Genomic DNA, 9919 nt, shown 5'->3' with positions numbered 1-9919 from the left:
GCATGCAGGGGTAGAACACATTCGCAACACACACACACATGCCAGGAGAAGTGGAGAGCTAACTGCTTCTTCCTCCTCCACCCAAACAGCTCAAGGAGCACCACCGTAGCTCTCCAGTGATCTTGATAGCAGACTTAGCAGTAGTAGGGGTGTTACCTCCCACGGAGGGCCCTGAACCTGGGTACGTCGTGTGTCTCGCAACGCTTGTCCCCAATCTTGCCTCCGGAACCCACCGCCGTCCTTTGGCCCCAACCATGACAGGCATAAAAACCGAATGATGAACCGATACCAAAACCAAAAATACTGATTTTGTGAATCTTTTTGTAAAAGAATTCCACCTGTGAAAAATTTCATAGATTTTATAATTTTTTTTGCAAATTTTCAAAAAAAACACTAAAAAAAGTTGCACAAAATGGTTTGAGAATTTGAAAAGATTCAAAAATTTCTAAAAGAGTTCATAGTTCGAAGTTGTAGCGGTGGAAGTAATCTAAGACGTCCATAGCTCGAATCCTACTTCATGCACCATTTTTTGAAGGTTAAAGAAGAAAGATAAATAAATGGGCCAAGCCCAAGATGGAGGGGTGTGTGCTTCTTTCTGTGTGACGCTAGTCTTGTATAGCGGGAGCTCCTAGTCAGCGCTTATTGCACTAGTTAGTGGACGCAGCGCTCGCTCACCACCTTTCATGGTTGACCTGGACGACAAGTTGACCATTGACTTTCAAAAAAGGTTCTTATTTTTGGAGAAGTTCATGGATTTGAAAAAACGTTGGTGGATTTTCAAATATTCACAAATTGAAAAATACCATTAATTGAAAAAAATCACAGATTTTGAAAAATAAAGTTCATCGATTTTGGAAAATGTTTATGGATTTTGAAAAAAGTCCATTAATTTTGAAAAATAATGTTCATCGACTTTGAAAAAGTCATTCATTTTGAATAAGTTCATCGATATTGAAAAAATGTTGATGAATTAAAAATTTTTTCCCGAATTTGTAAAAAACTTCACCAATATTGATAAAATGTTTAAAAAATTTAGAAAAAGTTCATTGATTTTTAAATAAAGCGAAACTGAAAAATGGTTGCACACTGCAAAGAAAAGGAAAACAAAAAAGTAACAGAAAAAAGAAAATAAAACGAAAAAGGAAAATAAACGGAACAAAACAGTTTGAAAGAACGAGAAAAAAAGGAACTAGGAAAGAGGAAAAAGGAAAATGGAAAGGAGGAAAGAAGAAAACAATCCCCTTCCCATTCCCACGTCTAATCCCATGAACTCCCTCGGCCGAAATGGCGAAATCCCCTTCCTTTGGTTACCAAACAGGCTGTGTGATCCGCTCGGCCTCCCCTTTCTTCACCGGCGGCGTAGAAGCGGCTGTGTTTTGCCTTCGAGGCGACTCGCGTGATGCCGCGTTGGAGCTCTGTCCCGGCGCACTCGAGCAACGTGGGCGGCCCGCTCCTGCTACGTCGAGGCGCCTCCCCTTCGTCAATAATCTCGTAGGTGACCCGGATCTGACGTTTTCTTTTTTCTCCGTCTTTGCTTTCTTGGTGCTCCTACTGAGGTGTCGGTCCTCCTAGCACCAACGCCACTATACGTGTGGGTGTTGCGTGACCTGAGGCTTCCCTCCCCGGTTCTCAGTGCCTCTGTACGGTCCCCTCCCCGGTCATGAGCGCCTCTGCCTAGCAAACTTCCACGCTCCCCGACCACTGGTTAATTGAGGGGTGTTGAACAATCTGTTTTGAAGTTGAGAGTTGTGTTTTAAACCAAGTGCTAAGTTAAGTTTGAAATCTCTTACGTACATATAAATGTATGATCAAACTTTTTTTTTTTTGTGAAAAAATGTATGATCAAACTTTGACTAAAAATATTAGAGGGCCTAATAAATCCGCACGGGGTAGTACTCTGCATATATGGCAAGGCGTGGGTCGATCATATGCAGTTCCCTTGCTCGGATACATCAAGTGAGAAGCCAGGCAAAACTTTACCTTGTTTCCTTAGCTGATCCTCAGGTGTGTATGTGTGGGCGTCTCCCTGGCCGAGGCCCTGAATCCCTGTATTCCTCCTTCCTCTTTACGGTTAAGGCCGCGCACCTGTAAAATAAGCCCCCGTAAATGAAACCGGTGGACGGCTTGGAAAGTAATTTCAGGGATTTAATTAATTAATGAGTTTGGATGTGATACACCCCTCAGCCACTTACAACTACTCCTTCCGTGCCGTGTATTTGGTTGGAGACCGGTAAGATACAACTGTGGGAAATTACAAGTGGAGGTGTAGGCATGATCCAGCCATCCAATCGGGGCTTAAACTGATATCCCTAGTTGTATCAACACTTTAACAACTGTTTTGGATATAAAGCATGGCTAAGCCTGTAATCCAAAAAGAGCCAAGCAAAATCAATGGTCAACTCAGGTCGAGGAGAGGCGGGCATGTGTAGATATGGACTATATGCCCAACCAAAACCGACAAAACGTTGCGACAGACATCATTGCCACAAACTAGACTAAGTTGGAAAGGTTACCTTGTTGGATTGGATCCGTATTTTCTTGACTAGCAGACCCCGAGTTCTTGAGGCGAAGATGAGAGGATGCTTTGGTGAGGTGACAACCGTATACATCTATGGCAGCCCCAGATCTGAGATGTAATGCTGCCTTAATTAGCCGGTCAAGTGGCATAGTTGTATTTCTTTTGTTGTTTGAGGGCAGGAGTACCGTCTCACCATCTACAGCTGTACCCACTACCCACCCCATGTTCGTCTGTAATATAGTACTGGTTGAAGTTTGTGCTTCTTCTTATCCTCGCAAAAATAAGTACTCCCCGTCCGACAAAACTTGTGCCAAACTTGTTTTTTAAATAGATGTATCCAGCACTAACTTGATGTTAGATACATCTATTTAAAGGACAAGTTTTTTCGGACGGAAGTAATCACAAGAAGTTTTGATATCTTTTCTGGTTGGTGTGAGTGAATTGCAAGAAACCACCGCATTTGGGGCTTCTCTTGCAGAAAACAACGTGGTCGCTAATCATTTGCAAAAGCCACCGCGGATTCAGTAAACGTTTTGCAGATTGCACTGAACATGTCATTTGGCGCGGTTGAGGGCGTTTCCGGCAGGTGGGGCCCAAAATATGTGACGTGGCCTAACGGACGTGCGGACGGCGCCGTTTGCTTAAGACAGACGCGGTCGGGTCGACAGAGACAGACCGTCTGCGCCCGACCACATCTCGCTCGCTCTCTCTGCTCTCACGCTCGCTCTCTCTGCTCCCACGCTCGCTCGCTCCCCTCCCATTTGCTCCTCTCCTCTCCGGTCGTCGCCGGCCGCCGTCCGCCATGGTGTTCTGGAGCGACAGTGAGAGCACCGAGGGCTCCGCCGCGCAGTACATCTCCTCCGACGACTCCCCTCTCATGGTCAGAACCTTGTATTGCTCATTTGTGTTCTAGGGTTTCTAGGGTTCAACAATTGCTCGATTTGAACAAGTTTTTTTTGGATTTCTCAGATCCCAGCTACAATTGATGAGCCGTCGTTTGAGGGTCTTGCTGACGACTTGAATGTGATTTGTGAGCATGGGAATCCAGGGAGGAAAATATGTTGCATTTGAGGGGATAAGCACTAGTAGGAGGTTCATTGCCTGTGCCACTGAAGTAAGTTTCAAGTTTTGTTTGCAGCATTCCAATTCTTGTTCATGTTCTAGGGTTCATAGGTATTGTTCATGTTCTAGGGTTCATAGATACTGTTCATGTTCTAGGGTTCATAGTTACTGCTAATGTTCTAGGGTTCATAGTTACTGAATTTAGTTCTAGGGTTCATAGGTACTGTTCTTAGTTGTAGTTTTCATAATGATTCATCATTAAATGAATCTGATTCTGGTACATTAACTGAATCAGCTATGTAACTGAATCTGTAAGTAATGTCTGTAATTTTGAACTGATTTTTTGTATTGTAGGGTGTTGCAAATTGTGGATTAGTGCAGTGGGTAGATGAGCATTGGCCAGAGCATCTGCAGAATGCTATTCATAAGATGTGGCTTATGTATGAGCATAGCCAGCATGATAACAAGATGGCATGCCTGGAGCATTCAAGCACTGTACACAATCTCACACATCAGAAAAAAGAGTTGCAGGCGACATATGAGAAGCTTGTTGAAGATGTGAACAACCTCTTGGGTTATAAGGATAGCCATCCTGAGGTAAACCACAGGAATGATGCTGAGAACATTTCAGTGAGTGTGGAAAGCAGCATGACAAAGGATGTTGAGATCAAAAAATTGAAGGCTGTTGTTGACCAGTTAAAGCAAATTCATGTAGCTCAAGCCACTATCATTAGGAATTTGAAGTTCAACCATCTTAAAGAGAAGGAAAAGTTGAGCTCTGATAAGAGGACTTTGGAGATTTGCTATGCTGACCTGAAGAAAGAGAAGGATGACCTGAAGAAAGAGAAGGATAAGCTGGATTGTTGCATTGCTGAGCTGATGAAAGTGAAGGAGAAGTTGACCATGGAGAAGAGCACTCTTGCTTCCTGCATTGTTGAGCTCAAGACAGCAGGTGATAGCAACAAGAGGAAGCTTCACCAGATCAAGGCTATTTGTGATGAGGACTAAGTTGTGTTGTTGTCTAACCATGTGTGTCAATGATGTCTTTTGTAGTAGCTATGGAGGAAAGCTTGTAATGTGTTAAGCTTTATTGTGGTGAACCTTGGATTGTATGTTGTTTGTGAGAGTACTCTGTTTGTGATGAATTATCAGCTTGGATTAAGTTCAGTTTGTACCTGGCATACTAACATAATACTGTTGGCATACATAGATAGTACTTGCATAGATAGCTTGACATAGATAGCAAGTTCATACTACTGGCATACATAGATAGTACCTGCATATATAGCCTGACATAGATAGCAAGTTCATACTAAAATAGATAGAACTGGCATACTAACATACTGACAAAACTGAACCTTTTCTTCTACTGACGAAACTGAAGACAGCATGTCACTCCTCCTTCAGCATCTTCAGGCGTCGCACGTCATTGTTGTTCACCGCCGCCCTCTTCTTCTTGGCCGGCGCTGGCTCCACCACATCTTCACCGCCGCCCTCCTCTTCTTGCTTGACGACGATGAGCTCTTGGTTGTCGGCGACCTCCGGCAGCTTATCCACATCAATTGGGATGTTCTTCTGCCCCTCCACGGCGTGGAGGACGGGCGCCAGGAGCTGCACATCAGGCTCGTCGGAGGAGGAGGAGTCTGAGAGTACGACGACCTCGTCCACCTCGTCGTCAGAGGAGTAGCCGTCAGATTCGTTAGAGTAGTAGTCGTCAGAGGACTCGGACTCGGTGTCGGAGTCGTCGTCTAGCCTGAGCACCCATGGATTGCGCCTCTCCCAGTAGGCATTGTTGATGGGGGCTGGGAGAGCGAGGACGGTGTCGGTGTCAAAACCGGCGGATCTCGGGTAGGGGGTCCCGAACTATGCGTCTAGGCGGATGGTAACAGGAGACAAGGGACACGATGTTTTACCCAGGTTCGGGCCCTCTTGATGGAGGTAAAACCCTACGTCCTGCTTGATTAATATTGATGATGTGTATTACAAGAGTGGATCTACCACGAGATCAAGGAGGCTAAACCCTAGAAGCTAGCCTATGGTATGATTGTTGTAATGGAGGTTATGTCCTACGGACTAAAGCCCTCCGGTTTATATAGACATCGGAGAGGGCTAGGGTTACACAGAGTCGGTTACAATGGTAGGAGATCTACATATCCGTATTGCCAAGCTTGCCTTCCACGCCAAGGAAAGTCCCATCCGGACACGGGACGGAGTCTTCAATCTTGTATCTTCGTAGTCTTGGAGTCCGGCGGACGATGATAGTCCGGCTGTCCGGACGCCCCCTAGTCCAGGACTCCCTCAGTAGCCCCTGAACTTGGCTTCAATGACGATGAGTCCGGCGCGCATAATGTTCGGCATTGCAAGGCGGGTCCCTCCTTTGAATAATCCAGAGAAGATTGTGAACACCAGGATAGTGTCCGGCTCTGCAAAATAAATTCCACTTCCACCGTAGAGAGAATAATATATACACAAGTTCAATCTGCTGACGTATTTTGCGGCATGACGTCACACCACTACTAAGCCTTTACTTGAATCGTTTTTTATTATACCAGCTCAGCGCGTTTAGCGAAGCGGTTTCCTTGGCACGTCTTGTCGAAGCAGAGATTGTGTTCCCCTTATTCCGGGAGCCTCATCAATACGGATGTGGGTAACCCAACCGCGCCCATCGCCACGCCTCCTCTATCGAAGGCGAGTCCCGAACGGTCACGAAGACGGCTCTTGGTATTCCCCTTCTTTATAACAGGACCAAGGCTCGTTCTTTTCTTCAATCTTCCACCGAATCTTCTCCTTGCTCCAAGTTCCAACACCCAGAGCCCCAGATTCGAGCGCTTCGGACCTTCAACAATGTCCAGCTCCGACCTTCAGGGCCGGTGGATGCCCTCCTCCGTTACGGAGGAGGACGTGCTAAAGCTGCGAGAAGCCAAGTACCTGTCCTACGAGATTTCGCACAGGCTGCCCGCCGAAGGGCAGGCCATCCCCACCCCCGAGCCCGGCGAATATGTCGTCTTTGTATCCCACCTCCGTCAGGGTTTAGGCTTCCCAACGGATCCTTTCGTGAGAGGGCTCATGTTCTACTATGGGTTGGAATTCCACGACTTGGCTCCGGAGTCCATCCTCCATATCTCCGCATTCATCGTTGTCTGCGAAGCCTTCCTCCGCGTCACCCCCCACTTCGGCCTGTGGCTGAAGACCTTCAATGTGGAGCCGAAGATGGTCGGGGGGCGTCAAGCTGAGTGCAGCGGGGCGGCCGTAAGCAGGAGGGCCGATGCCCCGTGGCCTGAGGGCTCCTTCCAAGAGGAGCTCGACTTATGGCAGCAGGAGTGGTTCTATATCACCACTCCGAGGGGCAGCAGGCAGAAGCCACCGCCTCCGTTCCGCTCGGGACCTCCGCGACGGTTGATGTCGTGGGTCAACCAAGGGCTCAATTGGGGGCCGTCAAAAGACGTGCCCCTATTGCAGGGCCGGATTCGAGACCTCCAAACGAGGGAGATCAATCTGGTCGTGGTGATGCAGGTTATGCTAATTAGGCGTCTCCTGCCCTGCAAACGCCGTCCTCTCCGGCTATGGGAGTTCAATCCGGAGGGACTGCGGATTCTCCAACACTTCATGGGTATGACACCCGTGGAGATGTACAAGTTGTTCTTCGGGCCACAAGTGGCGTGTCCGGAATTGACCGAGGATGCCGGCCTAAGCTGCAATCGCCCGGATACTCAAGTAAGTAGCTCAGTGTTCGGACGTACCATTTGTTTGCCCTTCTTCGATTCGCCTTTTAACCCGTTATCCTTCAGCAGGAGTGGATAGTGCAAGCAAAGCTGATACGGTGTCCGGCCCCCCTCCCAGAGACCGCGCCGGAGCCCGTGCTGGTCAGAATGTTGGAGGTTGCGCCTTCAGAAGAAGGCGAGGGGGAAAATAGAGGAGCTACCGCCTCGCCTAAGGGGGCGCTTGAAGAAGGGGGGATCGAGAATCCCTCCCTCCAGGGGGAGAAGAGGACCGCCTCCGAAGACCCGAAGGCCAAAGCCCCTAAGAGGGGGAAGAAATCTTCACCGGAGGGTCCTGCGTCCGGGAAGGCCCCGGCCGCACAGTCTTCGCTAAAGAATTAGCCCTCTAGCGAGCCGTGAGTAAAAAAAGGGGAGTTCATTAATAAGAAACATCCCTATTTGTGCTTCTGAGGATAACCGAAATTTTTACCTTGTAGTTCGGATCTGCGGCCTTCTCAGATGAGCTCGTCTTCGGGGGATCTTCGTCCGGAGATGATGGAGAGCGAGACGCCTCCGTCTGCTGCGCCGTCGGATATGGCGGACGAGCCTGAAGTGTCGTCACGGAGGGTATCCCCGAGCCCGGCAGAGCCGAAGAGTTCGGCGCCGACTAGTGTTCGGCCGGGGGAGTTGAAGGTTCTGCTTGAGAGGGCGTCCGTCTCAGAAGATCACCGTGCATTGATGAGCATGGTGATTGGAAGGATTTCGTTCGCCGAAAGCGGATTGCATAATGCCGTCAGGAGTTTGCTGGCGGGGTTTGAGGTACGTAAAAACGACGCGCCTTTTTGACAGTTTTGCACATAAAAGTGCGCCCTGTATAGATAGTAGCCCCTGAGACTCGGTAGGTTGTCGAAAGCGACAGCGTGCAGAGGATCAAAATCGCAGGTATTTAAGTGTCGCCTTTCCTATGCAGGTGGCGGATAGTCCGGGGGCTAGCCGGACTGATGGAGTTGCGAATTAATGCGGCAGCTCGATGTGGCAGATGCAGACATCGCGCTAGTCAACAAGCGACTTGATGAGTCGCAAGGTAAATTGGTTCTCCGCAGTCACCTATTAGGGGAGTTAAAGCCCACCTCTTACAATATTTATGCTTTGACGCAGATGGTACTGCTGCTGTGGAGAGCCTTCGGGCAGAACTTGCTCAAGCCAAGGAGCAAGCCAGAAGGAGTGATGCGGCTGCCTTGAGGGCGGCCGAGGAGTTAGAAGCCGAAAGGGCTGCACACTGCCGAAGCAGGGAAGAGATGGCCGAATTGGCCGTTAAATTGAAGGATGCTACCAACCGCATCGAGGCTCTTAAAAAAGAGCGCCTATCGGAGCGAGAAGACCTGGGGAAGGCCACCGCCGAAGCCAAGGATGCCCGTTCAGCAATGCGGGCTATGAAGGAGGAGCTGCGTCAGGCCAGAGATATTGTGGCTGGCAAGCCTTTTCTGCTACGCCACAGGTTTACGGATCCAAAATATGTCCAGCTTGGCCAGCTGTGGGGTCCGGAGGATCCATATATGGACTTAGCGGCGAGTGCGGCAGATGCCGTTGTGCACTTCCGAAGCGAGAAGGATCACAAGACGGAAGAGCTATTTTGGTCTCAATTCCATAGTCCGGATCGTTCACTTCCGCTGACCGATCGGTTGGCCGAATGGGCTGAGCTGAATAGGTTGTCCGGACTTGCCATGACGGATATCTGACTCATGTCTGGCCGGAGAGGCCCAAGCTGACGAGCTATTTTGGCTTATTGCAGCAGTTTCTTGGGGCGGTGCCGCATATCAAGGAGATGAAGCGGTCGGCCTGCATAGAGGGTGCGCGGATGGCCCTTGCCCGTGTGAAGACACATTGGACAGAGATGGATGCCACCACAGTTGCAACCCGGGGTTCGGACGAAAGCCGGTTACCCGCTGAGCACTATTTTGGGGAGGTTATGCGTGGTGCTCGTATAATAGAGTCGCAGTGCTCGAAAAATGTCACGTTCAAATGAACGTTTTATTTTGTAAAACAATGATTATGATGTAATCGCTTTTTATACTTGTGCGTTCCAAGTATTGAAATATCTCCTATGCGGCCGTTTATGTATACGTGTGTATAACCTAAAAGATGGCAGTCTTCGGCTTCAGCCCCCACGCACAAGGTGCGGGTGTGTTCGCAAAAATAGCGCATTTTCACACTTAATCCGACGTCTCGGTCCTGTTGAGGAGGTGGTAGCATAGCAAACGAGGCAACCGGACTATGATGCTTTATCACTTTCACTTAGCCATTGGAGTTCGAGGGTGGGGCTACGATATAGCCCCTGGGGGCACCGCGCTCTCCGAATTCGGGGCACGTGTGTGCCTAACCGGGAAACGGTCCTTCGTCAAAGCGGAGGAATTCTAAACATTTCGGTGGTCGATCGAGTGGTTGACCAGTCTCTCGCTGTATCATGACAGTCGGTTTTCGGCTTTCTCTACTGAGGTGCTCGCCCAGCCGAACTGGGGCACAATCGCAGTAGTTCTCCTGGTGCCGCGTTAGCCGATGATACGGAATGTAAGGCAGCAAAACACAGGAGCCGGGCAAACCCAACATTTGACCAAAGACATGATTCGGAGCTGATGCATAT

General features: G+C 48.9%; 1 protein-coding gene and 1 pseudogene across 1 annotated transcript in view; one reads left to right on the top strand and one right to left on the bottom strand.

Annotated features, from left to right (window-relative positions):
- Positions 1 to 2355, bottom strand: part of LOC119361934 (putative disease resistance RPP13-like protein 1) — an 18209-nt gene extending 15854 nt beyond the window's left edge. Inside the window, exons 1-2 of the mRNA XM_037627107.1 lie at positions 2193 to 2355; positions 1981 to 2085 (exon numbers count right to left, since the gene is read on the bottom strand). The gene's annotated coding sequence lies outside the window, so the exon portion shown is untranslated. The remainder of the gene's footprint in view (positions 1 to 1980; positions 2086 to 2192) is intronic.
- Positions 2356 to 3320: 965 nt separating this feature from the next.
- LOC119366930 lies at positions 3321 to 4588 on the top strand (annotated as a pseudogene).
- Positions 4589 to 9919: the final 5331 nt, after the last annotated feature.

This window comes from Triticum dicoccoides, chromosome 2B (genome assembly GCF_002162155.2).
Source record: "Triticum dicoccoides isolate Atlit2015 ecotype Zavitan chromosome 2B, WEW_v2.0, whole genome shotgun sequence".
Lineage (NCBI taxonomy): Eukaryota > Viridiplantae > Streptophyta > Magnoliopsida > Poales > Poaceae > Triticum > Triticum dicoccoides.
Note: the sequence above shows the minus strand (reverse complement) of the source record. Positions and strands in the feature narration are given on the sequence as shown.